This window comes from Ascaphus truei, chromosome 2, assembly GCF_040206685.1.
Source record: "Ascaphus truei isolate aAscTru1 chromosome 2, aAscTru1.hap1, whole genome shotgun sequence".
Classification (NCBI taxonomy): domain Eukaryota; kingdom Metazoa; phylum Chordata; class Amphibia; order Anura; family Ascaphidae; genus Ascaphus; species Ascaphus truei.
The window spans coordinates 84,083,435-84,094,503 of record NC_134484.1 but is presented as its reverse complement, the minus strand read 5'-3'; positions in this window follow the sequence as shown (position 1 = coordinate 84,094,503).

The window sequence follows — 11,069 nt, the reverse complement described above, 5'->3', positions numbered from 1 at the left end:
TCCTGTCCACTGCCCCCCCTCCTGTCCAATGCCCCCCCTCCTGTCCACTGCCCCACTGCGCCCCCCCTCCTGTCCACTGCCCCCCCTCCTGTCCACTGCCCCACTGCGCCCCCCCTCCTGTCCACTGCCCCCCCTCCTGTCCACTGCCCCCCCCTCCTGTCCACTGCCCCCCCTCCTGTACACTGCCCCCCCCCTCCTGTCCACTGCCCCCCCCTCCTGTCCACTGCCCCCCCTCCTGTACACTGCCCCCCCCTCCTGTCCACTGCCCCCCCCCTCCTGTCCACTGCCCCCCCTCCTGTCCACTGCCCCCCCTCCTGTCCACTGCCCCACTGCCCCCCCCTCCTGTCCACTGCCCCCCCCCCTCCTGTCCACTGCCCCCCCCTCCTGTCCACTGCCCCCCCCTCCTGTCCACTGCCCCCCCTCCTGTCCACTGCCCCCCCCTCCTGTCCACTGCCCCCCCTCCTGTCCACTGCCCCATTGCCCCCCCCCTCCTGTCCACTGCCCCCCCCTCCTGTACACTGCCCCCCCCTCCTGTACACTGCCCCCCCCCTCCTGTCCACTGCCCCCCCCCTCCTGTCCACTGCCCCCCCCTCCTGTCCACTGCCCCACTGCCCCCCCCCTCCTGTCCACTGCCCCCCCCTCCTGTCCAATGCCCCCCCTCCTGTCCAATGCCCCACTGCGCCCCCCTCCTGTCCACTGCCCCCCGCCCCCCCTCCTGTCCACTGCCCCCCCCTCCTGTCCACTGCCCCCCCCTCCTGTCCACTGCACCCCCCTCCTGTCCACTGCCCCCCCTCCTGTCCACTGCCCCCCCTCCTGTCCACTGCCCCCCCTCCTGTCCACTGCCCCCCTCCTGTCCACTGCCCCCCCCCCTCCTGTCCACTGCCTCCCCTCCTGTCCACTGCCCCCCGCCCCCCCTCCTGTCCACTGCCCCCCCTCCTGTCCACTGCCCCCCTCCTGTCCACTGCCCCCCCTCCTGTCCACTGCCCCCCGCCCCCCCTCCTGTCCACTGCCCCCCCCCTCCTGTCCACTGCCCCCCCCTCCTGTCCAATGCCCCCCCTCCTGTCCACTGCCCCACTGCGCCCCCCCTCCTGTCCACTGCCCTCCGCCCCCCCTCCTGTCCACTGCCCCCCCCCTCCTGTCCACTGCCCCCCCTCCTGTCCAATGCCCCCCCTCCTGTCCACTGCCCCACTGCGCCCCCCCTCCTGTCCACTGCCCCCCCTCCTGTCCACTGCCCCCCCTCCTGTCCACTGCCCCACTGCGCCCCCCCCTCCTGTCCACTGCCCCCCCTCCTGTCCACTGCCCCCCCTCCTGTCCACTGCCCCACTGCGGCCCCCCTCCTGTCCACTGCCCCCCTCCTGTCCACTGCCCCCCCCTCCTGTCCACTGCCTCCCCTCCTGTCCACTGCCCCCCCTCCTGTCCACTGCCCCACTGTGCCCCCCCTCCTGTCCACTGCCCCACTGTGCCCCCCCTCCTGTCCACTGCCCCCCCTCCTGTCCACTGCCCCCCCCTCCTGTCCACTGCCCCCCCCCTCCTGTACACTGCCCCCCCTCCTGTCCACTGACCCCCCCTCCTGTCCACTGCCCGCCCCCTCCTGTCCACTGCCCCCCTCCTGTCCACTGCCCCATTGCCCCCCCCTCCTGTCCACTGCCCCCCCCTCCTGTCCACTGCCCCCCCCTCCTGTCCACTGCCCCCCTCCCTGTCCACTGCCCCACTGCCCCCCTCCTCCTGTCCACTGCCCCCCCCTCCTGTACACTGCCCCCCCTCCTGTCCACTGCCCCCCCCCTCATGTCCACTGCCCCCCCTCCTGTCCACTGCCCCCCCCTCCTGTCCACTGCCCCCCCTCCTGTCCACTGCCCCACTGCGCCCCCCCTCCTGTCCACTGCCCCCCCTCCTGTCCACTGCCCCCCCCTCCTGTCCACTGCCCCCCCCTCCTGTCCACTGCCCCCCCTCCTGTCCACTGCCCCCCCCTCCTGTCCACTGCCCCCCCTCCTGTCCACTGCCCCCCCTCCTGTCCACTGCCCCCCCCCTCCTTTCCACTGCCCCCCCCTCCTGTCCACTGCCCCCCCCTCCTGTCCACTGCCCCCCCCTCCTGTCCACTGCCCCCCCCTCCTGTCCACTGCCCCCCTCCTGTCCACTGCCCCCCCCTCCTGTCCACAGCCCCCCCCTCCTGTCCACTGCCCCCCCCCCTCCTGTCCACTGCGCCCCCCTCCTGTCCACTGCGCCCCCACTCCTGTCCACTGCGCCCCCCCTCCTGTCCACTGCGCCCCCCCTCCTGTCCACTGCCCCCCCCCTCCTGTCCACTGCGCCCCCCCTCCTGTCCACTGCCCCCCCCCTCCTGTCCACTGCCCCCCCCCTCCTGTCCACTGCCCCCCCCCTCCTGTCCACTGCCCCCCCCCTCCTGTCCACTGCCCCCCCCCTCCTGTCCACTGCCCCCCCTCCTGTCCACTGCCCCCCCCTCCTGTCCACTGCACCCCCCCTCCTGTCCACTGCCCCCCCCCCTCCTGTCCACTGCCCCCCCCCCCTCCTGTCCACTGCCCCCCCCCTCCTGTCCACTGCCCCCCCCCTCCTGTCCACTGCGCCCCCCCTCCTGTCCACTGCGCCCCCCCTCCTGTCCACTGCCCCCCCTCCTGTCCACTGCGCCCCCTTCCTGTCCACTGCCCCCCCCCTCCTGTCCACTGCGCCCCCCCTCCTGTCCACTGCCCCCCCCCCCTCCTGTCCACTGCCCCCCCCCCCTCCTGTCCACTGCCCCCCCCTCCTGTCCACTGCCCCCCCCCTCCTGTCCACTGCCCCCCCCCTCCTGTCCACTGCCCCCCCCTCCTGTCCACTGGCCCCCCCCTCCTGTCCACTGCCCCCCCCTCCTGTCCACTGCCCCCCCCTCCTGTCCACTGCCCCCCCTCCTGTCCACTGAACCCCCCTCCTGTCCACTGCCCCCCGCCCCCCCTCCTGTCCACTGCCCCCCCCGCCTGTCCACTGCCCCCCCCTCCTGTCCACTGCCCCCCCTCCTGTCCACTGAACCCCCCTCCTGTCCACTGCCCCCCGCCCCCCCTCCTGTCCACTGCCCCCCCCGCCTGTCCACTGCCCCCCCCTCCTGTCCAATGCCCCCCCTCCTGTCCACTGCCCCACTGCGCCCCCCCTCCTGTCCACTGCCCCCCCTCCTGTCCACTGCCCCCCCTCCTGTCCACTGCCCCACTGCGCCCCCCCTCCTGTCCACTGCCCCCCTCCTGTCCACTGCCCCCCCCTCCTGTCCACTGCCCCCCCTCCTGTACACTGCCCCCCCCTCCTGTCCACTGCCCCCCCCTCCTGTCCACTGCCCCCCCCTCCTGTACACTGCCCCCCCCTCCTGTCCACTGCCCCCCCCCTCCTGTCCACTGCCCCCCCTCCTGTCCACTGCCCCCCCTCCTGTCCACTGCCCCACTGCCCCCCCCTCCTGTCCACTGCCCCCCCCCCTCCTGTCCACTGCCCCCCCCTCCTGTCCACTGCCCCCCCCTCCTGTCCACTGCCCCCCCCTCCTGTCCACTGCCCCCCCTCCTGTCCACTGCCCCCCCCTCCTGTCCACTGCCCCCCCTCCTGTCCACTGCCCCATTGCCCCCCCCCTCCTGTCCACTGCCCCCCCCTCCTGTACACTGCCCCCCCCTCCTGTACACTGCCCCCCCCCTCCTGTCCACTGCCCCCCCCTCCTGTCCACTGCCCCCCCTCCTGTCCACTGCCCCACTGCCCCCCCCCTCCTGTCCACTGCCCCCCCCTCCTGTCCACTGCCCCCCCTCCTGTCCACTGCCCCCCCCTCCTGTCCACTGCCCCCCCCTCCTGTCTACTGCCCCCCCCTCCTGTCCACTGCGCCCCCCCTCCTGTCCACTGCCCCCCCCCCTCCTGTCCACTGCCCCCCCTCCTGTCCACTGCCCCCCCCTCCTGTCCACTGCCCCCCCCTCCTGTCCACTGCCCCCCCCTCCTGTCCACTGCCCCCCCCCTCCTGTCCACTGCCCCCCCCCTCCTGTCCACTGCCCCCCCCTCCTGTCCACTGCCCCCCCCTCCTGTCCACTGCCCTCCCCCTCCTGTCCACTGCCCTCCCCCTCCTGTCCACTGCCCCCCCATCCTGTCCACTGCCCCCCCTCCTGTCCACTGCCCCCCCCTCCTGTCCACTGCCCCCCCCTCCTGTCCACTGCCCCCCCCCCTCCTGTCCACTGCCCCCCCCCCCCTCCTGTCCACTGCCCCCCCCTCCTGTCCACTGCCCCCCCCTCCTGTCCACTGCCCCCCCTCCTGTCCACTGCCCCCCCCTCCTGTCCACTGCCCCCCCCTCCTGTCCACTGCCCCCCCCTCCTGTCCACTGGCCCCCCCCTCCTGTCCACTGCCCCCCCCTCCTGTCCACTGCCCCCCCCTCCTGTCCACTGCCCCCCCTCCTGTCCACTGAACCCCCCTCCTGTCCACTGCCCCCCGCCCCCCCTCCTGTCCACTGCCCCCCCCTCCTGTCCACTGCCCCCCCCTCCTGTCCACTGCCCCCCCTCCTGTCCACTGAACCCCCCTCCTGTCCACTGCCCCCCGCCCCCCCTCCTGTCCACTGCCCCCCCCGCCTGTCCACTGCCCCCCCCTCCTGTCCACTGCCCCCCCTCCTGTCCACTGAACCCCCCTCCTGTCCACTGCCCCCCGCCCCCCCTCCTGTCCACTGCCCCCCCCGCCTGTCCACTGCCCCCCCCTCCTGTCCAATGCCCCCCCTCCTGTCCACTGCCCCACTGCGCCCCCCCTCCTGTCCACTGCCCCCCCTCCTGTCCACTGCCCCCCCTCCTGTCCACTGCCCCACTGCGCCCCCCCTCCTGTCCACTGCCCCCCTCCTGTCCACTGCCCCCCCCTCCTGTCCACTGCCCCCCCTCCTGTACACTGCCCCCCCCTCCTGTCCACTGCCCCCCCCTCCTGTCCACTGCCCCCCCCTCCTGTACACTGCCCCCCCCTCCTGTCCACTGCCCCCCCCCCTCCTGTCCACTGCCCCCCCTCCTGTCCACTGCCCCCCCTCCTGTCCACTGCCCCACTGCCCCCCCCCTCCTGTCCACTGCCCCCCCCCCCTCCTGTCCACTGCCCCCCCCTCCTGTCCACTGCCCCCCCCTCCTGTCCACTGCCCCCCCTCCTGTCCACTGCCCCCCCCTCCTGTCCACTGCCCCCCCTCCTGTCCACTGCCCCCCCTCCTGTCCACTGCCCCCCCCTCCTGTCCACTGCCCCCCCTCCTGTCCACTGCCCCACTGCCCCCCCCCTCCTGTCCACTGCCCCCCCCTCCTGTACACTGCCCCCCCCCTCCTGTACACTGCCCCCCCCCTCCTGTCCACTGCCCCCCCCTCCTGTCCACTGCCCCCCCTCCTGTCCACTGCCCCACTGCGCCCCCCCTCCTGTCCACTGCCCCCCCTCCTGTCCACTGCCCCCCCCTCCTGTCCACTGCCCCCCCCTCCTGTCCACTGCCCCCCCCTCCTGTCCACTGCCCCCCCCTCCTGTCCACTGCCCCCCCCCTCCTGTCCACTGCCCCCCCCTCCTGTCCACTGCCCCCCCCTCCTGTCCACTGCCCCCCTCTCCTGTCCACTGCCCCCCCCTCCTGTCCACTGCCCCCCCTCCTGTCCACTGCCCCCCCCTCCTGTCCACTGCGCCCCCCCTCCTGTCCACTGCCCCCCCCTCCTGTCCACTGCGCCCCCCCTCCTGTCCACGGCCCCCCTCCTGTCCACTGCGCCCCCCTTCCTGTCCACTGCCCCCCCCCTCCTGTCCACTGCGCCCCCCCTCCTGTCCACTGCCCCCCCCCCTCCTGTCCACTGCCCCCCCCCCCTCCTGTCCACTGCGCCCCCCTTCCTGTCCACTGCCCCCCCCCCTCCTGTCCACTGCGCCCCCCCTCCTGTCCACTGCCCCCCCCCCTCCTGTCCACTGCCCCCCCCCCTCCTGTCCACTGCCCCCCCCCCTCCTGTCCACTGCCCCCCCCCTCCTGTCCACTGTCCCCCCCTCCTGTCCACTGCCCCCCCCTCCTGTCCACTGCCCCCCCCTCCTGTCCACTGCGCCCCCCCTCCTGTCCACTGCCCCCCCCCCTCCTGTCCACTGCCCCCCCCCCCTCCTGTCCACTGCCCCCCCCTCCTGTCCACTGCCCCCCCCCTCCTGTCCACTGCCCCCCCCCTCCTGTCCACTGCCCCCCCCTCCTGTCCACTGCCCCCCCCCTCCTGTCCACTGCCCCCCCCCTCCTGTCCACTGCCCCCCCCTCCTGTCCACTGCCCCCCCCCTCCTGTCCACTGCCCCCCCCTCCTGTCCACTGGCCCCCCCCTCCTGTCCACTGCCCCTCCCTCCTGTCCACTGCCCCCCCCCCCTCCTGTCCACTGCCTCCCCTCCTGTCCACTGCCCCCCGCCCCCCCTCCTGTCCACTGCCCCCCCCTCCTGTCCACTGCCCCCCCTCCTGTCCACTGAACCCCCCTCCTGTCCACTGCCCCCCGCCCCCCCTCCTGTCCACTGCCCCCCCCCCTCCTGTCCACTGCCCCCCCCTCCTGTCCACTGCCCCCCCCTCCTGTCCAATGCCCCCCCTCCTGTCCAATGCCCCCCCTCCTGTCCACTGCCCCACTGCGCCCCCCCTCCTGTCCACTGCCCCCCCTCCTGTCCACTGCCCCCCCTCCTGTCCACTGCCCCACTGCGCCCCCCCTCCTGTCCACTGCCCCCCCTCCTGTCCACTGCCCCCCCTCCTGTCCACTGCCCCACTGCGCCCCCCCTCCTGTCCACTGCCCCCCTCCTGTCCACTGCCCCCCCCTCCTGTCCACTGCCCCCCCCCCCTCCTGTACACTGCCCCCCCCCTCCTGTCCACTGCCCCCCCCTCCTGTACACTGCCCCCCCCTCCTGTACACTGCCCCCCCCTCCTGTCCACTGCCCCCCCCTCCTGTCCACTGCCCCCCCTCCTGTCCACTGCCCCACCCCTCCTGTCCACTGCCCCCCCCCTCCTGTCCACTGCCCCCCCCCTCCTGTCCACTGCCCCCCCCCTCCTGTCCACTGCCCCCCCCTCCTGTCCACTGCCCCCCCCTCCTGTCCACTGCCCCCCCCTCCTGTCCACTGCCCCCCCTCCTGTCCACTGCCCCACTGCCCCCCCCCTCCTGTCCACTGCCCCCCCTCCTGTACACTGCCCCCCCCTCCTGTCCACTGCCCCCCCTCCTGTCCACTGCCCCACCCCTCCTGTCCACTGCCCCCCCCCTCCTGTCCACTGCCCCCCCCTCCTGTCCACTGCCCCCCCCTCCTGTCCACTGCCCCCCCCTCCTGTCCACTGCCCCCCCTCCTGTTCACTGCCCCACTGCCCCCCCTCCTGTCCACTGCCCCACTGCCCCCCCCCTCCTGTCCACTGCCCCCCCTCCTGTACACTGCCCCCCCCCCTCCTGTCCACTGCCCCCCCCCTCCTGTCCACTGCCCCCCCTCCTGTCCACTGCCCCACTGCGCCCCCCCTCCTGTCCACTGCCCCCCCTCCTGTCCACTGCCCCCCCCTCCTGTCCACTGCCCCCCCCTCCTGTCCACTGCCCCCCCCTCCTGTCCACTGCCCCCCTCTCCTGTCCACTGCCCCCCCCATCCTGTCCACTGCCCCCCCTCCTGTCCACTGCCCCCCCTCCTGTCCACTGCCCCCCTCCTGTCCCCTGCCCCCCTCCTGTCCACAGCCCCCCCCCTCCTGTCCACTGCCCCCCCCTCCTGTCCACTGCCCCCCCCTCCTGTCCACTGCACCCCCCTCCTGTCCACTGCACCCCCCTCCTGTCCACTGCGCCCCCCCTCCTGTCCACTGCCCCCCCCCTCCTGTCCACTGCCCCCCCCCTCCTGTCCACTGCCCCCCCCCCCCTCCTGTCCACTGCCCCCCCCCCTCCTGTCCACTGTCCCCCCCTCCTGTCCACTGTCCCCCCCTCCTGTCCACTGTCCCCCCCTCCTGTCCACTGTCCCCCCCTCCTGTCCACTGTCCCCCCCTCCTGTCCACTGTCCCCCCCTCCTGTCCACTGTCCCCCCCTCCTGTCCACTGTCCCCCCCTCCTGTCCACTGTCCCCCCCTCCTGTCCACTGCCCCCCCTCCTGTCCACTGCCCCCCCTCCTGTCCACTGCCCCCCCCTCCTGTCCACTGCCCCCCCCCCTCCTGTCCACTGCCCCCCCCCCTCCTGTCCACTGCCCCCCCCCCTCCTGTCCACTGCCCCCCCCCCTCCTGTCCACTGCCCCCCCCCCCTCCTGTCCACTGCCCCCCCCCCTCCTGTCCACTGCCCCCCCCCCTCCTGTCCACTGCCCCCCCCCTCCTGTCCACTGCCCCCCCCCTCCTGTCCACTGCCCCCCCCCTCCTGTCCACTGCCCCCCCCCTCCTGTCCACTGCCCCCCCCCTCCTGTCCACTGCCCCCCCCTCCTGTCCACTGCCCCCCCCTCCTGTCCACTGCCCCCCCCTCCTGTCCACTGCCCCCCCCCTCCTGTCCACTGCCCCCCCCCCTCCTGTCCACTGCCCCCCCCCCTCCTGTCCACTGCCCCCCCCTCCTGTCCACTGCCCCTTCTCCTGTCCACTGTCCCCCCCTCCTGTCCACTGTCCCCCCCTCCTGTCCACTGTCTGTCCCTCCCCTCTGGGGGTTGGAGAACGGAGAAAGAGGGGGATCACAGAAATAGGGGGATAGAAGGGAGCGTAAAATTTAACTCACGGGCAACGCCGGGTTTCTCAGCTAGTAATATATATAATCTTTAACTGTGCATGCAATGCCTGCTATATAATATATACCCTGTTCACTTGCGTAACTATGCATTTGTAACCATGTATTATTTGTCATCATAACTCTATGCCCAGGACATACTTGAAAACGAGAGGTAACTCTCGATGTATTACTTCCTGGTAAAACATTTTATAAATAAATACATTATGGTCTAGGAACCTTTGTCATAGTGATCTTGATTGTAATTCAAATTCTTTGTTATCCATACAGTTCCTCTTTAACCTTATGAACTGTCCATAGGGTATATTGTCTACCCATCTTGGATGATGACAACTGGTTTTTAGTTGTTACTATCAACAGGTATAAAAAATGTTTTCATTTTTATTTTCCCCTCCTCCACATAGATCATGAGATCAAGGAAGTCAACTTTCATTGGACTATATTGATATGTAAATCTTACATTTACATAATTGATATTGATAAAAGACATGAACTGTTGAAGACTTTCTGAATCCCCCTTCCAAATAATTAAAACATCTATGAACCGCTGCCAGAGGACCAAGCTCGCACCGAGCCCAGCATAGGGCCAGATGGTGTTATCCTCCCAAACCCCCATTGTAAAGAAGTTAGCCTAGCTCCGTGCGAACTTGACCCCATGGCGATCCCACATTTTTGTAAAAAATATTATCCATTGAAATTTTTTTAATTTTTTTTTATGGTTTAACATAAAATCTATACTCTCCGGTATCAATCCTGTCTGGATCTCCAACATTTCTGGGTCTCTATTTAAAACTTGCTTTATTGCTTCACATCCCTGCACATGTCCAATTGACATGTGCAGTGATGTTATATAGCCGGTTGCTGGAGTAGACCTTCCTATCATTTAAAATTCTCTATAACATTCAACACATCTTATGTATCTCGTAAGTATGATCTTAGGCTTTTCACGTATTTTTGCAAGTAAATGTCAATGTACTCCGATAGATTTTGTGTCAATGAGTCAATCCCGGAGATAATGGGTCTGCCTGGGAGTTTTGTCAAGGATTTATGGATTTTAGGCAGGAATTTTTTAGAATCCCTATTTCTTTGCATTTCATCAAAATTGATGTAAATTCTCCTTGGTAACCAGTAGTAGGCTCGAGTTAAGTTTTTTTTTCTTTATCTCGCAATAACCTCTCTGCCTCTTTTACTGTATATAGTCCTGCCTATTCATTATAACCAACCCCACTTTTTTCAGCCTGTTTAATCACAATACTTGTATCATCTGTTAACTCTTTCAATGCTTCCCTTCCCATTTTGTTTAAGTTCTGTCTATAATTTTTTTTGTTGTTGTTTGCTAGCTCTTCAAAGTCATTTGAAATTAGCTATGCAAAAACGTCTAGGAAATTACCTTTACTACCTCTCGGATAAAAGGTGGATTTCTGCCTTAGCTTAGTGTGTATAAATTCAGGTGCGTCTTTTTCAATTACCTTAGGCAAGTCAATTCTGGGATTCACCCAGTTCCTCAGCTCTGCATCTTTACTTAAGAAAAACCTTTTCACCGTTAGTTTCCTTAGGTATTTGTTACCATCAATAAATAAATCGAAGCCACTGGGAAAACTTGTTGGTGAGAATGTTAAACCTTTAGAAATCTCTCTCTCTGTTAGATGTTAGTATTTTTGAGCTAAGGTTAAATATATTATTGCTTATCTTTCTGGTTTCTTTATGGGATTTTGTTTGTCCTCTCCCCCATTCCCCTCGCTGTTTCCTTCTCTTTTCCGGGTGACTAGAGGATCTTTTTCCTTCAAAGAAAAAAAAAAAAATCTGTTGGTCTCCGATAGATTGGGGAATCTCGCGTTCTCTTTAAAAACAAAAACCGCGTTCTTGGTGAATTGCTAGCCGCTGAATTGAATCTGCCTTCTTCGTTTGGTGTCTCTCCCCCTCTTTTTTCTCTATTATGTTTTTTCTAGAATAGTATCTAGGTTCCCATGATGTTTGTCTCTTATTTTTTTAATAATATTCCTTATTCTGGTTTTGGTTTGAACATTCAGATTTATTTTTATAATGCCTGTGGGGAGACCATTTATCATGTTGTCGATCATACTTTTGTGGGGACCTGTATATATCTGGTATGTGGGAAGGATGATTACTCCATTTGTGGCGTGTATCATACCTTTTAGCCTCCCTGTGGTTTGACTGGTCACTCTCAGTTTCATGTTTTCTTTTTCTGAATCCCCACTTTGTAATCCGTTTCATTTAAATTTTTTATAGTCTTTAAAGCAATATTCCCCTTTTCTAGCAGGTCAATTTTCTTTTGTAAATCTTTATCTCAATTCTTTATAATGTCCAATATATGTGGTTATTACCACACACACACACACACACACACACACACACACACACACACACACACACACACACACACACACACACACACACACAC